Below are 23,862 nucleotides of genomic sequence, written 5' to 3'. Positions count from 1 at the left end.
TGCTGGAACTGATCCATTTTCCCTGGGTCAGTGGCTTTGGCAGGAGCAGAGGAGCCTCCAAACCCAGCTCCAGAGCAGCCCCTCTCACATCCACCCTAATGCTGCTCCCTGCCACGGGAGTGGGGATTTAAGCCAAATCAGGAGGGCTCAGATGTGCTTATGCTCTCTATCCCTTCCCTCCTCTCTGTTCCCATCCTGTAACTGCTGACATTGGTTAAACAGCAGGTAATACTTTTTCCACAGACCTGTGGAAATGACACGGGGTTTATAAACCTCAGGAGGGTTTGCTGGCCTTGCCAGGCTTGCAAACTCAGCACAAACCCGCCTCAGCTGCAAAATGCCACTGCAGGAGGGATGTGTTGTGGCCAGAGGATGGGGCAGGGCCTGGCCAGGGCTGGCTGCCCCTCTGCCTGGTGCTGGCAGTGCCAGGATCTTGTACTGGGCAGCACAGGCCAAAGCAATATCACCCAAGCTTTAAGGTTTATGCTTCAAGTCAGTCAGTGAAGGATATTTTTGTGGCTTGTCTTAGGAAAAACCCCTTGACTGGGAATCACTTTTATGTGCCTTGTATTCCCAGTGAAAATGTGGCTTTGCACATCAAGAAATTCCAGCCTTGGGGGATTATCCCAAGTCCATCCCCTGCCCTGTTGGGAAGCAGCCTCATCCCACCAGCCCCACAGACAATCTGGTGTCATGCAGGTGAAATGTGAGGGTAAAATGTGTTGTTATTGTGAGCAGAGGTGAGGCAGTGCAGGGATTCTCATTATCATTACTCACTCACAAGATGGGTGAAGAACAAAATAATTACCAAACCATCCTGCTGCAAGAATGGAGCTGGTGCTGGCAACTAATCTGCTTGTAGGCTTTTGTGAGAAATGCAGGATTATCCCCTTCATTTCACCCATTCAGCTCGTTTCTAGCTCATTTTGCTTTGCTGTTTCTCTGAAGAATGCCAATTGTGGTTCGTGGCTCCATCCCTTCCTGGCTGACACATTGATCCTTCCTCAGGAGGCTCCCTGGTCTGTTCCTCAGCAGCTCAATATTATATTGTACCCTCAGTCTAATGATTTTATTTAAAACAGAGACCTTCTCCTGTGCATGTTTGAAACCTGTGGCACTGGGCTGAGGTGCAGCCTTGCCCTGAGCACCCCAGGGCTGCCTCAGGTGGGCTGGGATGGTTTGCAGGATGAAGTTTGAATGGAATCAGTATTTTTAGGCAGGAACACAATATTGGTGTTTCCTGCTGCATCTGGACTTTCCCACTGAATTCCCTTTCTCAGACACTTTTAGAGGAGGAGGAGAGAAGTGTCCTGTGAGCTCAGAGATGGGCTGGGGCTGGGGAGGTGTTTGCCACATTTCAGAGGCATTTTTTGTGTCCCACTGTGCGTTGTGCTCTGAGTGTGAAGCCAGCCTTGGCAATCCCTGTCTGTGCCAGGGCATGGTTGGGAATGACAATGTGGTTTTGGTAAAAACCCACCAGTTTTGGCAAACACTTTGTGATTAGGCTGTCTATCATGCAATAGAACCAAAATAATGTTCAACTGAGCATTAAAAAGGGGAGGCTTTGAAAAGAAGTGTGAGTTAGGGTTTTAGTTCTGCATTTTTTCAGTCTCAAGTTGTTTTATTCATGCACCCGGGCAGCAGAATTCCTGCCAGGACCATGGACAGCAGAATTCCTGTCGGGACCACGGACACCAGAATTCTGCCGGTGCCTGGAACTGGGGAATTGCACCTGAATCAAACAAGTGCTCTGCTTATGGGCTTTTTCTCTTTCTCCCTTGTTTTCACACAGTGAGAAGTGGGACCAGTGCTGGGTCCTTCCCTTGCTGCTGATGTCCCCCAGGCTCACCCTCCCAGGGATGGATTTTACCCTTGAGGAGGACAATCCCTGACCTTCAAACCCACAGTAAGTGGAAATTAGCCTTGATTTTAACCATCCTCCCAGAGGTGGGGAGGAGCTGCTGGTGTGTTCCCTTCTGCAGAACCCCAGAGTCCCTCAGGTGCCTCAGCAGCTCCTCTGCTGCTCCTAAACCCCATCGGTTCTGTGATATGCTGGCAAAATCAAAACAAAACTGAGCAAGGAACCTGAACCCTTGTGATATTCCCTCTTTCCCTCCCTCCCTCAGTGTTTTGGGTTTTGTCTCTGTGCTTTCCTGACCCTGCACAGCTGCTGGTGCTGCCCGGGGTGGGTGCCTTGCATTGTTATTGCAGCCTGTGCTCCTCCTCTCCAGCAGCAATTGGCTGGCACGTGGTGCTTTGCTTTTCCTGGCACCCCACTTACATTTCACTTCTCTTATCAGCTGATTTACTGCCTCTAGACAGAAGATGAATAGTTTGCACTTTGTACTCTTAAATCAAAGCAGAATGGGAAAGACTGCTTTAATCATATTTTATTCCAACCCCACTTATCTGAATCACCTATTGCTTAGCCCTGTCAGCAGTGATATGTCTGCAATTTCCTATCTTTGCGGTGCCTCAGCACAGCACCAGGGCTCTGCTTATTCATGACTCCAGCATTGTTTAATCCCAGACTGGGAGAGGCTCCACACGACCCCATGGCTCAAACAGTGAGACAGAGCTCATTGGTTTATTTTGCCATTGTTTTATTTTATTATTATTATTTTATTATTTTATAATTCTTTGTTTTGCCATTGAAGCCACGTTTGGAGCAGGGCCTGTGAGCTGGGCTTAGCTCAGCCTGACATTTCTGTCTGGCCTTCACATGAGGTTTATTCCAGGCTTTCCAGGCACAGCCCTGTTGTACACAGAGCAGGAGCAGCCAGTGTAGGGGAAGGAGAGAAGTGCAGTAGGCATTGGCCTAGTGGTCATTTCACCAGGTAAATGTAAATTGTGGCATCTGGGGCTACAAGTGCATGAAGTGCTTTTCATTTCTGGTTTGAGACTGATTTATTATCAAAGTTAAAAATAAAAGCAAATTGGTTAAAATATTATATGTATATATATCTCATATATTTCATGTACCTTTTTTTGGTGATGTAGCATTTTGATCTTAAAAAAAAATTAAAATTGTTCAGACTGTTTTTTCAATGGACTTTGAATGCCATGGTTCAAGCTTTGTGGACACACCTCCCTAGTGCCTGGGTAATGTGTGTGGAAACAAGCAATCCACGCCTTCCATGGTCAAAAATAAATCATTAAAAGGATTTGGGGCAGCCTGGCAATGCAAAATGGCCTAAATCTCAAAATAATACAGGGTGAAAAAATGAGATTTGAAAATTCAATACTGGATAAGGTTCTCTGTGTTTGTGTGTCCATGGAGCTTTCCAATGAGTGGGAACTCATCCAGGGGGAATGTGCTGCAGGCAGAGGGGCAGGAGGGGTTTGCTGCTTTTCTCTTGACTGGATGGGAGCTGACGGGGTGTGTGAGGAGTTGCTGACCTTTTCATGGGGCTGCTTTTCCACCTGAAGGTTCCTGCTGGGCTGTGCTGAGCTCTGCTGTTAGCCACAAAGCAATTAAAGAAATCCTTCCGTTGATAACTGGGGGTAATTTTTGTTTTCCTTCTTGCCTGTTGCCAGAATCTGGAATGATTTATGTGGCTGGAGCAGAACTGTGTGTGCTGTGAGCAGTTTATTCAGAATTTCCCTTTGCTTCCACCAGAGTGTGGCTGCATAAATGATACTCTGTGGTTTGAACTTGATTGCTTCTTTATGGAAATGGAAATCAAGCAATGGAACAGCTTTGGCCTTTGACTTCCAGGGCTTGGGCTCGGAACCATGGTCTGGGTCATCACTTCAGGCTGGGGACTAAGCTCAGTTGAATGATGTCTTCTACCAGGCTAAAGCTCAAACCAGAGTCCTGGCTGAGAAGCCTTCTCCAAGTTATGCAGTTCACTGGTTTATTTTTTTAAAAATAATTTAATAGTATTTTTACAGCTTTTCCCACAACTCAGCTAAAAATCCCATTTCTGTTTCAGGTTATTATGTACAAATTCCTTTTCATTCCATTTCAAATTCCTTTATGTGCAAGCTCAGGACATCAACAGGCATCTCCTGTGTCCTTCACTCTCCCCATGGAACTGAGCTGCTGCTCCTCCCTGGAGGTTTTTCTTGCTGGATTTGTTATTTTGAAGGTTGATGTGGCACCATGTCTAACTTGGGTGTATCACTGAGATCTTACTGAGTGCTTAAAAATGGGGCTGGTGCTTTTGGGCTGAGCCTTGCTGGGGCTTGCTTGGTTGATAAGTGAGGGAAATGTGCTCTGCTGGGTTTTTCTTTCTCTGCAATATCAGCCTGATGATGCTGCAGCAGCTGTGGCTGAGGTGGAAAACATCCTCCCTGCTCAAGGGCCACAGCTGGGAGCTGAGAGGGGTGGAAATCTGGAACTCGCAGGTGGCCCCGGGAGTTTTTCAGCTCAGGGAAGAAATCTCCCTAATTTGCATCAATTCCAGTCCCTCTGGCTTTCTCCTTTATCAGGAAAGCAACAGTAGCTGCAGGATCCATGGCTGGTGTGCGCTGGCTGTCTCTGGAAATAATAGAGGACTTATGGAAATCTCAGTCAGGAAAGTGGCAGTTTTGAAGCCAATCCCTTCGGTTCAGTTTCTTGCAGAACACATTTAAAGAACTCTCAGTAATCATTTTCATGCTAAAGCTCAAATTGTCTTGTTAGATTGTTGCTTTTGAGTGGAGAAATGGATTGACATTGATTTTTTCCCCCCTTTTACACTGATATTCAAGTTTTTGTGTCAGTCTGATTTGACAGAAACTGAGATCTGTCTTTATTATTTTTAGGCTGCTGACAGCTCAGTGTTTTTGACAGATAGAAGGATATTTTACACCCTTCTGATAGGGATTACCCAGTTTAATGTCCTCTCTTCCCAGCGTTTCTCTTGAATGCATTACAAAGTTGCCCAGCTGGATGCTGGCTAAGACATGCGCTTAATACATTTATTTATTAATTATCCCCCTGTGATTTCTGGGGTCCAGGCACCAGAATACAGATTTATAATACACATAAATGTGTATTATAAATCTGTATTATCTTCCCCAGCAGAGAACCCCACGGCCCCACAACATCCCCAAGCCCTTGGAGCTGCCGGGACCCTGGACAGCAGAATTCCTGTCAGGACCCTGGACAGAGCAGAATTCCTGTCGGGATCCCTGGACAGAGCAGAATTCCTGTCAGGACCCTGGACAGAGCAGAATTCCTGTCGGGATCCCTGGACAGCAGAATTCCTGTCAGGACCCTGGACAGAGCAGAATTCCTGTCGGGATTCCTGGACAGCAGAATTCCTGTCGGGATCCCTGGACAGCAGAATTCCTGTCGGGGCCATGGACAGCAGAATTCTGCCGGTGCCTGGAGCTGTTTCTGGTTTTTATCAGGAACTGAAGGCAGCGATGCCAGGCCCCAGCACAGATGCATCTCCTGCAGTAAATGTGTCCCAAAGGGGGTGAGAGCTTTGCTGGAAGGTTTTAATTTTCTCTGCAGGTAAAAGCCATTTCTGTGCTGCTTTGGAATGAGACCAAAAAGAAATCGTGCCTGAATGAGCTTTCTGTGTCAGAGCACAGCTCTGGCTGACAGAAACCTGAGGGACTGCAGGGAGCTGAACCTACACGGATTTTTTTGATTTTTTTTTTTTTTTTAATTCTTTTTCTTCAAAGTTATTGAGATTACCTTGTGACCTTGGTGTGGTGTCTCAGGCTGACCCAGCCCTGTCTCTGCTCCGGTTTCATTTGTGTTCTGTGACTCAGCAGAGGCTGAAGCAGCCACAGCTGTGCCTGGGTGCGGCAGGTTTGGGCTGTCCCCTGTCCCAGCTGAGGACAAAGCCAGGTGTCCCCAGAGAACAGGGCACCAGTCCTGGGCACCAGTTTGTCCATGGGTGATTTCTGAGCAGCCCTGATGGATGTGGCTTTCCAGCAGTGGGACAGCGGTGGGCTACCCCAGCCCCTCTGGATGAGTATTTACAGTTAAACGGAGATGAACGCTCAGTGTGTTACAGCACTCAGTGCTGTTCCCTTTTAATTCAAATATCTTGTCACTGGCCTTGCTGCATCTCCAGTGAGTTACTCTGTGAAGCTCAGGTGATTTACTGACACTGCTTTTGCCATCTGTATCACTCTCTTCTCACCATTATCAGGGCTCTGTTACCTCAAAGTCTGCCACCACCTGTCTCCCTCTCTTGCAGGTAAAGTTACTACAGACTATTTCAGATTCCTCAGAGTGTACTTTGGAAGTACAGGGGAAGTGGTCACTGGAAATTCGGATGTCGATTTTTCATTTACCCCAAAACAAGTAAACCAAAACTTTCAATTGAATTTTATTCCTGTGACAGTTTGATTTCAGTTCTCATTTTGTTTGGTGTTTACCAGACACTGAAGTATCCATTGAAAACTCCAATGGAAACCCCAGGCTTTGCAACCACTCCATGCAGCCAGGTTTATGTGTGTATTTAGTTCTGGGAACTTCAGTTAGAGAGGTTTGGATCCTGGGGATAAATCCTTCCCTGTCAGGGTGGGCAGCCCTGGCACAGGTGCCCAGAGCAGCTGGGGCTGCCCCTGGATCCCTGGCAGTGCCCAAGGCCAGGCTGGACACTGGGGCTGGAGCACCTGGGACAGTGGGAGGGGTCCCTGCCATGGCAGGGGTGGCACTGGAGGGGATTTAGGGTCCTTCCAACCCAAAAATCCTGGAATTCCTAATTTGCTTTTTGTAGGAGCCCTTTAAAGCCCTCAACCATGTGTCCATCCAGTTCCCCCATTCTTCATGGACAAATTTGCCACAGAAAATGGGCAATGTCCTCTTTGACTGGATTTTCCATGCTTTTCCTTGGCTTTTATGCCATGGCTGAATGTCTTGGAGCGGGGAGCCAAGGTGAGTCTGTTTGCAGGGAGCTGTTCCCTTGTCTGATGGTCCAGCTCTGCCTTGTCTGATCCCAGTTACAACCAAATCCTGTCAGTGTCAGCTCTTCTTTTATGGAAATGTGCCCAGTGCCCTGTTTCCTTTCCTTTTCTCCTTTTCATTCCTTTCCCCCCTGCCTTTCTAGACCAGACTGAGAGGTGTATTTGATCACCAGAAGTTAATTATTAAAGAAGGAAGGGAGGATTCATTCCAGAAGTGGATGGTTCTTAATGCTCCTGGCAAACTGGCAGCCAGTGAGTTTTCCTCAGTCTCACTGGACCTTCTGCCATGTAAAGCTAAATAACAAGTGAAAGGAAGAATGGGAAGAAAATTACCTCACCTATTTTATTTTCTGAGGTGATAATATCCCCCTGCCTTGCCATGCACTGAAGGAAGTTTTGGGACTCCTTTCTGGGTCTGTGTCCTTCACTAATTTCCAAGCCCTGTTGCATCTGCTCATCAAATTAAAGCCATTCCCACAGGGAATAAAGGAAATTAGTACAATAAAGAGCAGCACTTACCAAATCCAGGGATCCTGTGCAATACAATAACATGTTTAAGTTAGTAAACACAGGTGAAATATCCCTTGAAAGAACAGAGTGATCTAATAGTTCTTTGCTTCTGGAAACGGTGTTTAGTGTAGGGGGAAATAAATAATCTGAACTAAATGTGCCACTTACTGTGCCTGTGCTGGGAGTCTTTGATAGGCTTTGGATAAAACTCCCAATTCACTGCACTCCAGATGAATTTTGAGTCTTTCAGAGCTTTTGCTTAAAAGATTCATTAAGAAATATCCATTCCAGGCAGAGCTCCAAGCAGCTGCAATGTTGGCTACCAACCCCTGCAGAAATAGGATTTAAAGGCCTTTCATGTGTTTGCAAACCAACAGCTCCAGATCTGTGGCCTTTCCTTCCCTCCTCCTCCCATCCCACCTTAGGCATAAGATATCAGATATTTAACCCTAAAAACACTGCTGCATTGTGAATTCTTGCTGCAAACCCCTTTGCTGGGCAGGCAGCCTCAGGAGGGAATGTCCCCGGTTCTGGTGCAGCTCATGGGTGGCCCAGGCACTGAACTTATTAATAAACCCAATTAGCACCTCATTAAACACCCATCCTCCTGTTTATAGACATACAGCATGTTTAAATGTTAAGTGGAATTAATTAATACCTCCAAATGTTTCTGTCATAGGCAGAGATGGAATAAATAAGTGGTGGGGTCTGCCTTCAATACTGTAATAACCTCACTTCCTTTCAGGTTTTGGGGAGTCCCCCAAAGGAAAACAGTGTCAAAGCCATGCCAGCTCTGCACAAGCAGATATTTCCACCTGCTGATAACATCCATGGAACCTAAGGTATGTTATTGAGTATGGAATTTGTTATGAAGTTATGGAATCTAAGAGATGTTAGTCATGCAGAAGTTTTCTGCATGTGAAATTCGACTCAGGTTCTGTGTGTGGGTTAAATTGTGGTTTTTGTGGTGTTTTCCAGGGCAGCAGAGGCTGCACAGAGGATTTCTGTTCCCCTGAGGAGTGTCCCTTTGTCTGCCCCCATTTGTCACTGTGGGTTTGCCCCTGAGCATGTGGAGAGGAGCTGTTTGGGAAGTGTGGTCCCAAAAGCTCCATCCCAGCCCCAGGAAGGTTTAATTCATATTTAACAGCGTGGGGACAGAGCTGATACCCACTCAGACAGTTCAGGAGGCTGCTGATACAGCAGTTTTTTTGAGTTAGGTCTCATAAGCTCTCAGAGGTCTATAACACACCTAAGGTAGCTCAGCTTGGAGGCATAAAAATCAGCAGGATGGCTTCTGGTGCAGTGTTGGAAACAAAGAGGTTTAATAAAAGGCAAAATAACAAACAGAAAAACTGAGCTAAGTGCTAGAGGTTCTTGCTTTTGGTAAAACACCTTAAAAAAGCAATTAGTTTTTGTTCACTTCTTTTTGTAGTGAATTGCCCAGGCAGGACGTTTTGGCTTCTGTCCAATTGGCGCTCCTTAAGTTTGAGGTGAAGTCCCCCAGGCCTAATCAAGGAGAGAAATTTCTGGGCTTCTTTCCTTTCTGAGGGGACAAAGGACATTGTGCACATTCCCACAGGCTGCAGCCTCTGCCAGCTGCCCGTGCCAGCCCCGTCCTGCCCATGCCAGGCAGCTCTCACAAGGAGCAGGGACAGGAAACCTTCTCCTCCTTCTCCCGTTTGTTTTTCCTGCCTTTCAGGCCTCAGAGGGGTTTTGTTCCATTTCTGCCAGCCCCTGACAAGTGTTGTTCCCTCCAGACGTGCTTTGGAACATCTGTGCCCCGTTCCCTTCCCTGGTTTAAGGTTTTTATTTACCTGGGCTCCTGCAGACACAGCTCCAGGTGCTGGGACAGGAACAGTTCCTGTCCTGGGGACACTCAGGGACTCTGCTGGAGCCCCTGCCATCCCAGGGGTTTCCCTGTAAACCTCTCACTGTCCCAGCTTGCTGGGGGTGTGGGGAGCCCCTATTATTTAAAAATACTGAGTGGAAAAGGAACTGTATCCTCTCACCCCCCAAGGGCAAGGCTAGCAGGTGCTTTTAAGGGCAGGGTAGCTCAGATCTGCAGGTGAGAGATGAGCTGTCTTTGGAACAACAAGGCATGCAGTTTATTGAGCAAATGTTGTGCACTTTGGTTACCTGATAAATATTTTCATTTCCTCTTTTCCCCCCTCTGGATTTTGAATGCACATTTTATGATGGCACAGTTTTTACCCTGGAAGCAGTCTGCACTAGTGGGATGTGATGGGTTATGCTTTGGGCTGGCTGTGGTGGATGCTCCTGTCCACACAGGGTGTGCCAAGGTCAGAATGATAAAATTTATGTGCATTAGAGGTGATGGAATGGAGGATTTCATGTCTTGCCTTTGTGGCTGGGATTGGCACGACACATTGTTTGGGACTGAAATACATTCCTGCCAAAGCTGGGGATACTTAGAGCCAAATGAGAAGAGATTGGCCATATTTTGGCATTCCTAGGACATGTTCCAGCCATATTTTGGCATTCCTAGGACATGGGAATACTTAGAGCCAAAGGAGAAAATATTTGCCATATTTTGGCATTCCTAGGAAGTGTCCCAGCCATATTTTGGCATTCCTAGGAAGTGGGAATATTTAGAGTCAAATGAGAAGAGATTAGCCATATTTTGGCATTCCTAGGAAGTGTCCCAGCCATATTTTGGCATTCCTAGGACGTGTCCCAGCCATATTTTGGCATTCCTAGGACGTGCCCTGCCCTCTGTGCCCCCTGCCCTGGCAGAGCTGAGCTGCCCTGCCAGGGAACCCTGCCCCTCTCCCAGGGAATCCTCTCCTGCGCCTCTGCAGGTGCAGTTTGCACCAATTCACAAGAAACATTTGAACTCTCTTCTAGGAGTTAATTTTTTAAAGCCAAAAATTGGGAATGTCTGCTCGGGGTTATGGATAAAATTGTTGCTGATTGATCTCACGGATGCTCCCAATGCCTGCACAAGGAGTGGCTGGGTTTGGGGTGATTTATTCTGCTCAATAAAAGCTTTACAAGCAGCTTTAAGGATCAAGCAGCTTTAAAGATCATGTTAGCTGATAACTGTTGTGTTATTGTGTCAGAATTAGGACATAAAATCATTTAATTGCCCTATTCTGGTGTTCAGCTCCTCAGGATGTTTTCCCTCTCCACCTCAGGAAACCAGCACATCCCCAGGCAGACTGGAAGGTATAAAATATAAAATATCCCTGTCAGAGGTGAGGGGCCTCAGGGGTGAGAGTGGGGAAAAGGAAAAACCAAAGTGGAGTTTGCTTTTTCTCTTACTTTGAATTTGTTTTCTTCAAAGCCAATTAATTTATCAGGCAGAACCTTTGTGGAGACAGGTAATAAAGAATATTCATGGAAAGCGAATTTTAAATTCAAACATGAATATAAATGTAGGAAAGTTGAATAAATGAGGGGTTGGTGTTTGGTTTTTGTTATTTTGGGGTTTTTGCTAACTAAGATATACAAACATTGTACTGCAGCTTAATGATGACTCTGTGCAGCAAAACTGAGCCCAGCAGTGAGATGGGATAACAAATATTTGCATTTTAACTGCTCATAAACCATGGCTGCCATTTGGTAATGGTAGTTAAATCCACAGACTGCCTAGTAAATCATACTTTTAATCATTTTTACATGAGGCAGGGAACTCGAGGAGGGAAAAGGATTGCTCATACACTACTGGTAATCAAATCCATTATTATTATTATTTCACTCAAATAAGAACTAGGTTTTTCTGTCCCACACAACTTCTGTGGCTGTCCATATTTATTCCAGCTGTCTGTGCTAACAAAAAGAACTGTTTTAATCCAGTGCAAATGGATTTGGGGCTTATTTGGTGGTTTCTTTCAAACTTTACAGATAGAATCCCACAATTCCAGGCTGGTTTGGGTAGAAAGGGGCATTAAGGACCATCCAGTCCTTGGCAGGGACACCTCCCACTGTCCCGACCCCCATCCAACCTGGCCTTGGAGCTCTTGAAATGTGATGGATGCAATTAGACAAAAAAAAAAAAAAAAAGATTGGCTTGCTGGGACTGAGGGAGCACTTGGATTGTTATTTTCTCAGTGGAATAGATTGATGTGACACCTGAAATGACAGTCAGGAATAGATTCTGAACTGCCACCTTCATCTTTAATTAGTACAAGCAATTCTTTTGAACAAAATATGGTTATCATCAGGTTCATCCTGTCCCAGGGAGATTAAAGAGTGCTTGAAATTCCCTTTTTTTTTGTCCCAGGGGTGGGATAATCCCTGTAATTACCTCATATTATCCACTGATATTCATGTATCATCTCTAGTGATACTGGGATCTTCTGCAGATCACTTTGAATATTCAAACAAGTCTTGCTGAGACACTTCTCATTCAACAGCTGGAGATTCCTCTGCTGGAAATGGTTACTTTGATATAAAACTCCCCTCATTGCTTGTTAAATACATGAAAAGCTTGTTAAATGTTGAATTTCAGACTCACTGTATTTAAATTATTTTAAATATTTCAACGTGTATAAAAATTTTACCTATTTGTTGCTCTCATTTTGAATTTAGTGGTGCACACTAAGAAGTCTTTTTATAGTGGGCTTTAATCAGAGGAGAAAGAGAAGAGAATAAAGAGATTTTCATTGCCTCAGGAAGAGCAGGGAAAGGCTGCTTTGTTTCGTGTATGGCCAGGAGATTTTCACCCTTGCAGAGAGAAAAACCAGAAAATGTCGTATCTGCTATGAATTTCAACAACCATTTCCCTCTGAAAGCATCGTGTTCTTCTCACAGCTGGTGTCAGGTGCATTGCTCAGGAGGGGCTGAGGGTGCAGCCCATTCCGTGCTGCTGAAATGTCAGCATGCTGAAGCCATTAACGCAAATATCTGCAGCCCAGGTGGGCAGCTGGGGTGGGTGGAGAGGTGGAGCAGCTGCCGAGGAGCTCAGGTGGGGTTTGGATCTCAGGTGTGGTTTGGTTTGGATCTCTGAGGTGTGCTTTGGATCTCAGGTGTGGATTTGGAGCTGAGGTGGGGTTTGGATCTCTGAGGTGAGGTGTGGGTTGGATCTCCGGAGTGGTTTGGTTTGGATCTCAGGTGGGGTTTGGATCTCAGATGTGGTTCATGCTGGCAGGGCTCTCCTTTGGTTTCCCCACTCCTGTTCCTGCCCTGCCATGGCTGGGTTTGCCCCAGGCCCCTCAGTCTCTGGGAACTGGGGATGTGTTGGGAACAGGGAACACCTCCCAGCTATCTGTCTGTCCTGCACACCCTCCCAGCTGTCTGTCTGTCCTGCACATCATCACCTCAGGCTGGGGCTTTGCTCTGGGGCGTCCACACAGACAGAGCAGATCCTCTGCACCCCAGGGAAGGATCACATTCATGGTCCAGCCCAGGAGAGGCACCTGGGACAGGGAATCCTCCCCTCAGAGGAGTTTCTGCCCTGGGAAATGGGATTGAGCCCTGGGATGGAGCTGTGGGAAAACCCAAATCTGGGATGGAGCTGTGTGAAACCCCAGAGCCTCTGAAGGCAGAATTGAGCAGCTTCCAGCAGCAGGAGGGTTCTGGGAGCTGCAAGGGGAGCTGGGGCTGGGGGCAGCCCTGCACAGACGGCTGCAGTGTCACAGGTCACTGTCCCCAGGACAAACAGGTACACAGTACACTGCCACCACAATGGACAGGTGTCACAGGTCACTGTCCCCAGGACAAATAGGTATCACAGTACACTGCCACCACAATGGACAGGTGTCACAGGTTCCTGTCAGAGGACATGCAGGTGTCACAGGTTCCTGTCCCCAGGACAGGTCACAGTTCCTGCCACACAATGGACAGGTGTCACAGGTTCCTGTCCCCAGGATGGACAGGTGTCACAGGTTGGTGTCACAGGTTCCTGTCCCCAGGAAAATGCTCAAATACCTCCTTGACTGACTGACTGACCTCCTTGCCCAGCCTGGCTGCTCTGAAAGCTGCTGAGAGGAGAGTGCAGCTCTCAGGGACCCTTCAGACCCCACCACAGCTGAGGAGTTCAAAGAGCTCTGCCAAAAAAGGGAAGCCCAAAATGATGACCTACCTTTCCTTCCTTTTCACATTTCCAGGGAGCTGTTAAAAATTAAAGATGCCTTTAAGGAGCTTCCCAGAAAACTGGGGAATGTAGGACATGGTGTACCAGCAGGTTACAAAATGAGGCAACTTTCTGCAATATATTGTGCTGCAATGCAATTTGCTTCCAAGTGGCTCAAGTATTTCAATTAAGAAAAACAACAATCAAGGACAAACAACGATTTAGTAGGAGGGGATTGGATTATTTCTATGGTTACAGAGCTGGAGCTGCAACTGGAATCAAAGTTTTAAGATCAAGGTTACGTTTATGTTTGTTAAAATATTGATGTTAATGGATAGTTTTTACATGCACAAACAACTTTGGGTTTTTTGGTTTATTGAGGTTTTTAAGGGTAGGATAGTGCACAGCTCGAGCTATGAATTAACTTTATTGGGTTACAGTTCTGTCGCTGCTGTAGCATCAAACAAAGTGAAGGATTTTGATTATTCCACTCCTCCAACTTAACACATTTAAATTGTGCTCATACACCATTGTTTTGTTTGGGTTTATTTTGCGTTGAAGTGAAACTCCAGAGAGCAAAGAGAGATAAAAGACACTCATCCATTTATCCTGCAGCTGAACTCCTGCACGAGGGCTCTCAGGGCTGTTTGTTTGTGGGGGAAGGATGTTTGTCCTTTTCCACCCCTGATGTTTGTCCCTTTCCACCCCAGATGTTTGTCCCTTTCCACCCCTGATGTTTGTCCCTTTCCACCCCTGATGTTTGTCCTTTTCCACCCCTATGTTTGTCCTTTAACACCCCTGATGTTTGTCCTTTCCCACCCCAGATGTTTGTCCCTTTAACACCCCTGATGTCTGTCCCTTTCCACCCCTGATGTTTGTCCCTTTCCACCCTGATGTCTGTCCCTTTTCCACCCCGATGTTTCTTCCTTTTCCACCCCATATGTTTGTTCCTTCCCACCCCAGATGTTTGTCCCTTTCCATCCCTGATGTTTGTCCCTTTTCCATCCCTCCTCCCCGAGCATCCCTGCTGCAGGTAGGACAGACAGACAGACAGACAGACATCCCTGCCCCTCCTGAAGCCCAGCCCAGCCCAGAGAAGCCAAAGCTCTGCCTTGGGTCTGTCCCAGCAGAGGAGCCAGGGGCTCCTGAGGAAGCTGAGAGCAGATTGATGGGCTGGAACAAGCGGGATGAGGCCGAGTGGGCGGCTATAAAACCCTTGTGGGCTCCTGCAGCCACCAGGAAATGGCTTTGCAGAGCCACAGCTGCTCTGCCCACGTGTTTTCCCAGAGTAACCACAGCTGACAGAGGGGCACTGCCAGGAAATGGCTGGCAGTGCTTTCTCAGGGGTGGGGGTGGATGTGGCTGCAGTTGCTCTGCTGGAAAATACCTGTAAAATTTTATAAATATGGAAAAATAATAGGAAACAGGTGAAGTTCTTGCAGACTGTAGGGAATTAACTTCAGCAGCATCCTTGCCTGTAGGATTTGCAGCAGGAGCTGCCTTGGGGTAGGACTGGCACTAATCAGGGCTCTGAGGCTCTCTCTGAGCAGAGGAAATCACCTGGGCTGGGGCGGCTGAACAAACAGGGGCTGGAGGGGCCAGGGAGGGCTCTGGGTGTTCTCCATCCCTGGGCTGGGCCCAGGTGGCCTCGCTGCCCTCCCTGGCTGCTCAGGGCACTGCTGAAGGCTCCAGCAGGAGCAGCCTGTGCCTGCCACAAAGGCAGGAGACACAGAACAAAAATTAAAAAAAAAATAGAAAAAAGAAAAAGAAGTAAGGATGAAAGAGGAGGGAAGAACAGAGGAGCCCAGATCTTTCCCTCAGGCACTTGTCAGCTCTCACAAAGGTGGTGACACAAGGACAGCAAAGTCCACTTTCTTCTCCTGCTCTATTAAAAGTTTGAGGGATAGCATTTGTGCTCAGGGTTTTTTTAGGAGAGGAATTGAAGTTTGGTGTTGGTAGCACCAGCATTGCCTTGAAGTTTAGGTGGCTCTGCTTGGGCTTGATAATGATTTGCTGAGTTTTTCTCTGTCCTCAAACCTGAGAAGGTCTCAATATCTCATTGCTGTTGCCCCACTGCAGCCCAGCCCCAGCAGGAGAGTGCCAGGAGTGGTTTCTGTCCTGAATTCCATATTCAAATTAACTCCATCAGAATAGAGTGTAGTTTTTGCTGCAGTGCTGGAAATCCTCCCTTTTTTCCTACCCCTCTTCCACAATGTAAAATTAAAGCATTTTGTTGCCATTACCACAGCTGGTCTGCAGCTTCATGGGCAGCTTTAGGGGGCACAGCCTGGCCAGGAGCTCCAGGGCACGCTGGGCTTCCCTGGTGCCAATTCTGTATTTCCCCAAGCACAAACCATGTGGGGCAGCAGCTCCAGGGGGAAATTGGGAATGGGGCTGGAAGGAGCCTGGAATGGCAGAGTGGGGACAGCTCTGTCACCTCCAGGGCTTGGGGACCCTGGAACTGAGCAGGCTGAGCTGGGACCCTCTGCCCTGCAGGTAACCATGCCCTAATGGAGAATTTTGGGTCTGGGACTGGCTCTGCAGGGTTTTCCACAGGAATTTCTCCCCAAGGGGACTGGTTCTCCCCAACCTGGCGAGCTCTGCTGGTATTTTGACAGTTTGTTTGTTGTGGATGCTCAGGCTTGTCAGAGAGACTCAGGCAATGTTTCCTCTCTCTTGTCTGGCTATGAAAATTATCCCAGTAGGATATTTGGAAGTTTGTGGGGCATTTTGGGTTTTTTAGTATTCTAGTCAAACTAAAATAAATGTAAAAATTGAAATGATAACAGACTAGGGGATTAGAAGATGTTTTTGGAAGGTTCAGATAAGAAGTGGCAATTTCTGCCTTGCTGCAGTAGCTGCACTCTCCCCAGCACACTTTCCCTACCCTGGGAACACAAGAAATGCTGTCATCATCCCTGCACAATTCTATTACTGAGTTGTCAGAGCAGAGTCAGGTTTCTGGCAGCAATGATCCAACTCCATTTTCACTTCCCCATGGCTCAGGGTCACCTTGGCACTCCTGGGCACAGCTCTGAGGAGCTGGCTCGGGCACAGGTGCCAGCCTGGGGGAGATGATGCCCTAAACTGGAGCTGGGTGTGGGACTGGCCCTGCACAGCCCCAGGGCCTGGGCTGGAGCCTTCAATGGCCAGGCAGGCCTGGACCCTGTGTTTGTGCAGCCTGGACACAGCTGTTGTGGTTTATGCACTTGGGGTGCTGCTCTCAGAAATGCTTCAATCAGACCCATTATCCAATTATTCAAATGGACTGTCAGGCAAAGAAGGGTTTTAATTAGTGGCAGAGGTGGGATCGTTGTCATGCAGGAAAACAGTAAAAGGCAGAATTGCCTGAGCAGAGTCCAGCAGAGCAAAGCACAGAGTGTGTGGGAGCTATGGGATGGATGGACGGATAGGATGGATGGACAGAGGAGGATGCAGGGTGGGTGATGGATGGATGGATGCAGGGGTGGATGGATGGATGCAGGTCACAGATCCCCCCTGTCCTTGCCGCTCCATTCATCCCTGTGGGGCACTGATGCCTTTCCCAGTGCTGGAAAGGAGCAGAGTGATAGAATCACTTAGGGAAAAGACCTCTGAGATGCCCAGGTGCAGCCCAGCACCACCACAGTCACTGCCCAGGTCCTCAAGGTGGTATCCATGTGGGTTTAGGGTAACACACTCTGCAGTCTGGCTTGTAAAGTCTTTTTTTCCTTTTCACCTTCTTGTTCATAAAGTTGTCCATCCCCACGTGGTGGGCACAGGGAGAAATCTGGGGTCAGTGTGAGATGTGTTCATTTTTTACTCTCCCAGCAAAGAAGGAAACACATCTGTGTTTCTTTGTCCATCCCATTCATTTGGGATGGTGATTTCTTTCCTTCTGAGGACCTGCAGTAAGAGAATTCCACATCCAAAGTCCCTGTTCTGGATTTTCTGATTTTCTGGTTTTCTTTGTTGGTGGCGACACGGGGAGTTGCAGGTGTGTGGGGGCCTGAATATATGTTGTATTGTAAGACCTGTGTGGGTCTGAGTTGCTCCAAACGAGCCACAGCTGCAGGGTCCTTAGTTGGGCAGCAGCTGTAACTTGTGAAGGTAACTGAAATAAATAAGGGTGGGTTGAGAGCCCAAGAGGAGCCCCTGAGAAGATAGAAAGGACTGTGCTGCAGAGAATGGAGAAGAGCCCCAGCAGAGAGGCAAGAACAACACTGTAGCGAAGATTACAACAACTGGTGACCCCGACGTGATGAAGAACATGCAGCCACTCTTCGAAAGAAGGTATGGAATCCCCTGGACAGCCGAGAGCTGTGGCAGCCAGAGAGCTGGGACTTTGGATTATAATATGGCCTTTGAATTAAGGAGCTGTAGCAGCAGAAAGCTGTAAGAATATGGCCTTTAAGGAAAAGAGCCTTGGAACATCTAAAGACAGCCGAGAGCTGTGGCAGCCTGAGAGCTGGGACTGTATGTATATTGTCATTGTATAAGTTGTTAAAAGAAAAGGGGGGAAATGTGGGGGCCTGAATATATGTTGTATTGTAAGACCTGTGTGGGTCTGAGTTGCTCCAAACGAGCTGCAGCTGCAGGGTCCTTAGTTGGGCAGCAGCTGTAGCTCGTGAAGGTAACTGAAATAAATAGGGGGTGGGTTGAGAGCCCAAGAGGAGCCCCTGAGAAGATAGAAAGGACTGTGCTGCAGAGAATGGAGAAGAGCCCCAGCAGAGAGGCAAGAACAACACTGTAGCGAAGATTACAACACAGGTGAGCCATGAAACCAGCACCTGATGCAGAAACTTTTGTTATTTGATGGTTTCTTGGTCTCGTGCAGCCAGCCCCTAATCTGTCAGGATCATTTGAAAGGTCTGCAGCCCATGAGTGACCCCTTCATTTCCAGCACAAATCCAGGTGCTGTGGCAGGGACTGTGGATGACTCCGTTGCTAATTAGTGCCCATGCTTCCTGCAGGGCTGTTTGTTCTCCCCTCTGGTGCATGTGCAGAATTGGGCCTGGCTCAGGAAGCCCCGGGTGCAGCAGCAGCTCCCAGTGCCCCAGGGATGCTCTGAAGCTCTCAGGCCTTTCTGCAGGATGGGATTCCCTGGAGCAGCCACCACACAACCAGCAGCTCCCTCCTGCAGCTCTGCCCTGGAAGTGTCTCCCTGTGTCCCATCAGATGGAGCTGCAGGGAGCCAAGGCAGGGCTGTGGGGTTAATTGGAATGTGCTTTTAGCTCTGGGCTCAGGAGGATCCCTGGCAGCAGCTGCAGCCCTGCCCTGCTCAGAGCTGAGCCCCAGTCACTGCGATGTTCCTTCCCCTCCCAGCTACCAGTTATGCAAAGTGAAGCTTTACCTGGGCAGGGAGTGAGATTTTCCATGTTCAGCTCACAGCATTTAATGGAAAGTGATCTATCTGGGCAGCAAGGAGGGGGGAAAAGCAAAATCCAAACCCCCTCAAACACAAGCAGCTTATTTTAGTGCTGTGTCTTTCATAAATCCTAAAGGTTGTTTTGTTTCTGCCACGACTGTTTTGTTTAAAATCAGCTTATGTTTAGAATACAAGAAGGAGGAGGAAGAGGAACCAGATTCAATAATTTCCTTCTGCTTCTGGTAGTTGTTCCTTACTTGATTACTTGCCAAAGTGCCAGAACTGACAAATTATCCAATAACACAGAAGTGAAGGCAGCACTGTGCCGTGTAAAGCTGGATTAGTTTATAAAGTGTCCCTGTTGTGCTCCAGAAAATGAATAACCAATATTCAGCAAACCTGTTGCAGGTCCTTTCCCCCTTCCTTTCTCTTCCTTCCTTTTCTTTTGGGCGCTAAAAGGAGCGGAAAGTTACACATTTATTTACTTGTCAGCAGAGGGGAAATCCTTCAAAAAGAAAAATGGTGTGCTCCCAAAGCCATTGCAGGGTGGGGAAGGGAGTACATTGGATTTCATTGCCTGGGGCTGCTCTGGGGAGCTGGGTTCTGGGCTGAGGGTTTGGAGCCTGGGGATGCTGCAGCACAGTCGTTATTCCCAGAGGACAGCGTGGGGATTTACTCAGTGAGTTACCCAGCGTTGTGTGTTCAATTGGAAGGAGAAGCTGATTGCACATGAAGCCCAGGACGTGCTGCAGGAGAACAGAAAGGATCAGAGCTGGCAGCTGAGTTTTCCCAGTGCTCCTGGCTGCTTTTATTGGGGTTTTATCTCTGTGCCCTGTGGGCCTGGGCTGCTGCCTCCTGTGTGCAGGGTTTGTGTGCCCTCCTGTACAGGTGTTGGTGTTTGGGGGAGGCTGAGCCACAGCACAGGGAGCACAGAGAGCCTCAGTGATGCAGGCTTTATTCCCCTGCTTTTATAAAAATATAGAAATATTTAGGTATATAAAATATATTAAAAATTCTAGAAATATATAAACATATAATATTTGTTAAAAATTTTATATATATATATATGTAAAGTATATGTAATTTTATATAAATTTTAATACTTTCTATATATATAATTTTATTATGAATATATATTTATATAAATATATATTTATAGTTTTATATAAACATAATCAGAAATATATAACATAGAAATATAAAGTTTATATAGATAGATACTTTATATAAATATATAAACATACAATGCAAATATATAAATATATAAAATATTAAATATAGAAATGCCTAACTACATAAATATATAAGTATCTGTGCACGTGGAAAGCCCAGCAGAATGTGCATTAGCCCAGCTCCAGGGCAGAGCAGGGCTGGGGTGATGTTAGTGCTGGGAGCAGGGCAGAGCTGCACCTCAGGAAATGGACAGGGGGTGGGAGAAACTCCACAAACCCCACAGGGCTTTGTTCTGCTCCCAGCACAGCCAGCCTCCAGCTGTAATTCAATAATTATGAAAGGTTTTGTGGCATTGGTATCAGTGGGGAAGAGCGAGTGCAGGTGATGGGGAAAGCTCACTGAAATCTGTATTTATCACAGAGCCCCTGGGTGGGCTGGGAGGGACATTAAGAGACCCCATCCCACCCATCCATGGCAGGGACACCTCCCACTGTCCCAGGGGCCCCCAGCCCCAGTGTCCAGCCTGGCCTTGGGCACTGCCAGGGATGCAGGGGCAGCCCCAGCTGCTCTGGGCACCTGTGCCAGGGCCTGGAGCCATTCCCTGTGCCCTGTCCCTCCAGGAGTGAATGTCCATGCCCTTGGGGGAGTGAATTGGAGCCACCAGAGCTCCCCCAGCCTTTGCCAGCTCCTGCCTGGGCGCTGTTCCCACCTGTGAGTGGCACCCTGGTGCCATCGCAGTGCCAGGCCACCCCCGAGTGCCTCCATGGCACCCGAACTAATTCTCAGTGTGCTTGCTTAAGGAGCAGCAGCAGCATCCCAGGGCTGTTAATTAATCAGCCCATAGCACTTGGAATGTCCTGGTGTGCAATTAAATTAATGGGCTGAGCCCGTGGGGTGGGGGAGCTGTGAGAGCTGCCAGGGCCACCCTGCAGCACGGGCAGCTCCAGGCTGATCCCAGGCTGATCCAGGCTAATTCCAGCTGATCCAGGTAATTCTGGGCTGATTCTGGGCTGATTCCTGGCTAATTCCAGACTGATTGCAGGCTAATTCTTAGCTAATTCCAGACTGATTCCAGGCTGACTCCAGGCTGACTCCAGGGATTTTTGGGGTGTGGTGCAGTTCCAGCACTGCTGGAGCTGAGTCCCAGAGTAGAGCATCAGGCAGGTGAGGGTGTTTTGGGGCTCTGAGAGCCATCGCATCCCAGGGCTGATGAGATCCCATCACATCCCAGGGCTGATGAGATCCCATCACATCCCAGGGCTGATGAGATCCCAGGGCTGATGAGATCCCATCACATCCCAGGGCTCTGGGAGCAAATCCAGCAGGTGCTGGCTGATGGCAGCCTGGCAAGTGAGCAGAAATTTGAGAAAGCTCCCTTTTAAATGTGTGCAAGGCTGGAGCTGCCCTGAAAGCAGCCCTGACCCACAGGGAAATCTCCCATTTTCTCCTCACTGTGTAATTTCCCAGCAGGCTGATTGCTGCTCCAGCATTTTCATCACGCTGGACAAGAAAGGAGAAAATTACTGACAATTAGCTGAGCTCTTCAGGCCTCACTCAAGCAGAATCCCATTGCCTGCACTGGGAACGCTTCCCAGGACTGGATTCCAACTTTTCCCCACTCACCATTTAGGAAAGGGCTGAGCAGAGCCCCTGCAGGGCCCAGCACTGTGCTGGAACAAAAGATCTTCTTTACTTTTGTTATGGGAGGCAGTGAGAATGTTTGTGGGGAATGTGGAGCTCTGATAAGGAGTCTGTCACACCTGAGAGCAGGTTTGATCAGAGCAGGACTTGCCCTGAGAGAGGCAGGTGGGGAGCAGCACCCTGGGAGTGATTGGGAACATCATTCCACTGAAGGTTTTCTCTTTTCCAGTAGGTTTTTTGTGATATCTTTCAATGCACAAAGCAAGCACTGAATTGAGCAGCACTGCCTAATTCAGCTAAGAAAATTGTGAAGTGAGGGAGCAAACAGACACACCTGGGTAAAGGATGGGATCTGTTCTGTTGCTGTGTATCAGACCCAAATGCTTTGAGAGAGCCTGGCTGTAAAGCACTTGGGAAGCATTCAGCCAGCAAATCTGAGTGACAGCTTCCCACATCCTGATGCCTGATGCTTTTGGGATTTCTTGTCCACAGGGATTTCTGCAGCTTAAATAAATCCTCTGTGATAACTCTGAAGAGGGAAGTACCTGAACTCCACAAAAACAAACAGCTGACCCTGGGCAGGGATCTAACAATGACAATTTCTGAAATATCTGGAGTCCTGCATGCTGGGAGGGCTCAGAGAGACCCTGCAGGGCCAGAATGAACAGTTTCTGTCACGGGAGGCACTGCCTCAGCCCTGCCACTTAGAACAGATTTGTCTTTTCATTAATTTAAACTCGGAGCAAGAAAAATCTTTTTGCTAAGCAAAGAGGAATTTGCAGGCATGGGCATTTGCAGAGCAGCTCCCCTTGCCTGCTCCAGAGCTCTGTGGTTTTTCCTTTCTTTGTTTCCCAGTAAAAGTGACAGGAAGGTCGACGTGACCGTGGCTTAAGAACTGGGACCATGAATTTGACAAATGCTTCAGCCTCACATGGTTTTGCTTCCATGAGTAATTTTTCTCTTGCACCGAGAGCTCCTCAGGAGGAGGAGGAGGAGGGTGACCCCAGAGCCTTTCCAAAGGCACTCTGATAACTCCTGCTCTCTCCCTTCTGCAGGGCCATTTGTCTGGGTGCTTGACATTTGTCCTGGTGCCACCTCCCCCAGCTGCCTCTGATTGAATCACTGCTGCCGTTATTATTTCTCTGTTCCTTGACTTTTCTGCCAGCCAACTGAAAATACTGAACTGAAAATGCTTCCATTCTTGTTTGCTGTTGATCAGATAATTCACAGGCCTGAGCTGTCCTGACGTGGCCAGCACTGCAAGTTCATGTGCTGGAAAATGAGTGCATACAAGGAGTGGTTTACACCTCTGCCCCTGTTCCTACGCCGTGTTTTAATATTTGCAGTGCCTTTTGGATGTGTTACAATTGGCAGTAGCTCCATCACAATGCATTTATTGTGTTTCCAGGAGGGCAATTGCACCTGGGAAAGCAAAACAACTCAGAATTCTTCTGAAATTACTCAGCTCTGCTTTTATTTCTATTTTTTCCCCCAAAAAAGAAAAGAAAAAAAAAAAAAAATGAAAACCCTGTTGTAGATGAAATAATTACAACATTTGCTTGCCTGAAAATTCACCAAAACTTGGGAGTGTTTGGGGCTGTCCTGCCCTGCTCAGCAGGGAGTGCCCAGGAGCTGCTGCCTCCCCCTCTGATGTCCCTGGGGGCAGTGGGATATTGGAGGGCAGTGGGATTTGGGACCACTGGGGCTGGGGAGCAGTGGGATATTGGGAGGCAGTGGGATTGGGAAGCACTGGGGATTAGGGAGCAGTGGGATTGAGGATTTGGGAGCATTGAGATATTGGGGAGCAGTGGGATATTGGGGAGCAGTGGAACTGGGGATTGGGGAGCATTTGGATTTGGGAGCATTGGGATTTGGGGGCACTGGGGTCTGTGATAAGGGCACAGCAGCAGGATTACCTTGACCTCAGCATTTGGGCTCTCAGTTAAGCCAGGTGCCCATGCAAAGCAGTCTCTGAGTTATTTCCCTGAGAGACCCCAAATACCAGATAATTCATAACCTATTCCACATTTTCATGCACCTTCAAGCAGGACACAAATATTTCCTTTTGCCTCCACCATTATTGCCACTCAGAGGGCTGCAGGGATACAGAATTATACAACTATTTGCTTCTCCAGTCGAGCTGTGTTTTTGCAGGGTGATTTATGGAGCTGTGACCAGGAGACCTTTCCCTAATAACGGATTTTTCCCAATGAATTTGCATCGTTTTCATAGGTCATACTCCTCACTTCAGTTCCTTTGCCTGCCATTTGCTCTGGCTGTTAAACAGCTTTAAAACTCCAGT

At 47.7% G+C, this 23,862-nt stretch overlaps 1 long non-coding RNA gene across 2 annotated transcripts in view; it reads left to right on the top strand.

The window, feature by feature from the left end:
* The window catches only part of LOC135453387 (uncharacterized), a 42,652-nt gene extending 19,717 nt beyond the window's left edge, over positions 1-22,935 (top strand). Inside the window, exons 2-6 of one of the 2 annotated variants that reach the window (XR_010441853.1) lie at positions 1,793-1,906; positions 6,669-6,826; positions 8,111-8,207; positions 10,490-10,551; positions 11,670-11,782. This is a non-coding gene — a long non-coding RNA (uncharacterized LOC135453387). Of the gene's footprint in view, positions 1-1,792; positions 1,907-6,668; positions 6,827-8,110; positions 8,208-10,489; positions 10,552-11,669; positions 11,783-22,615 lie in introns of those variants that run through there. The other variant, XR_010441852.1, reaches the window with a different exon arrangement.
* Positions 22,936-23,862: the final 927 nt, after the last annotated feature.

This window comes from Zonotrichia leucophrys, chromosome 12 (genome assembly GCF_028769735.1).
Source record: "Zonotrichia leucophrys gambelii isolate GWCS_2022_RI chromosome 12, RI_Zleu_2.0, whole genome shotgun sequence".
NCBI lineage: Eukaryota > Metazoa > Chordata > Aves > Passeriformes > Passerellidae > Zonotrichia > Zonotrichia leucophrys.
The sequence above is the reverse complement of the archived record's forward strand: the minus strand, read 5'-3'. Positions and strand labels throughout refer to the sequence as shown.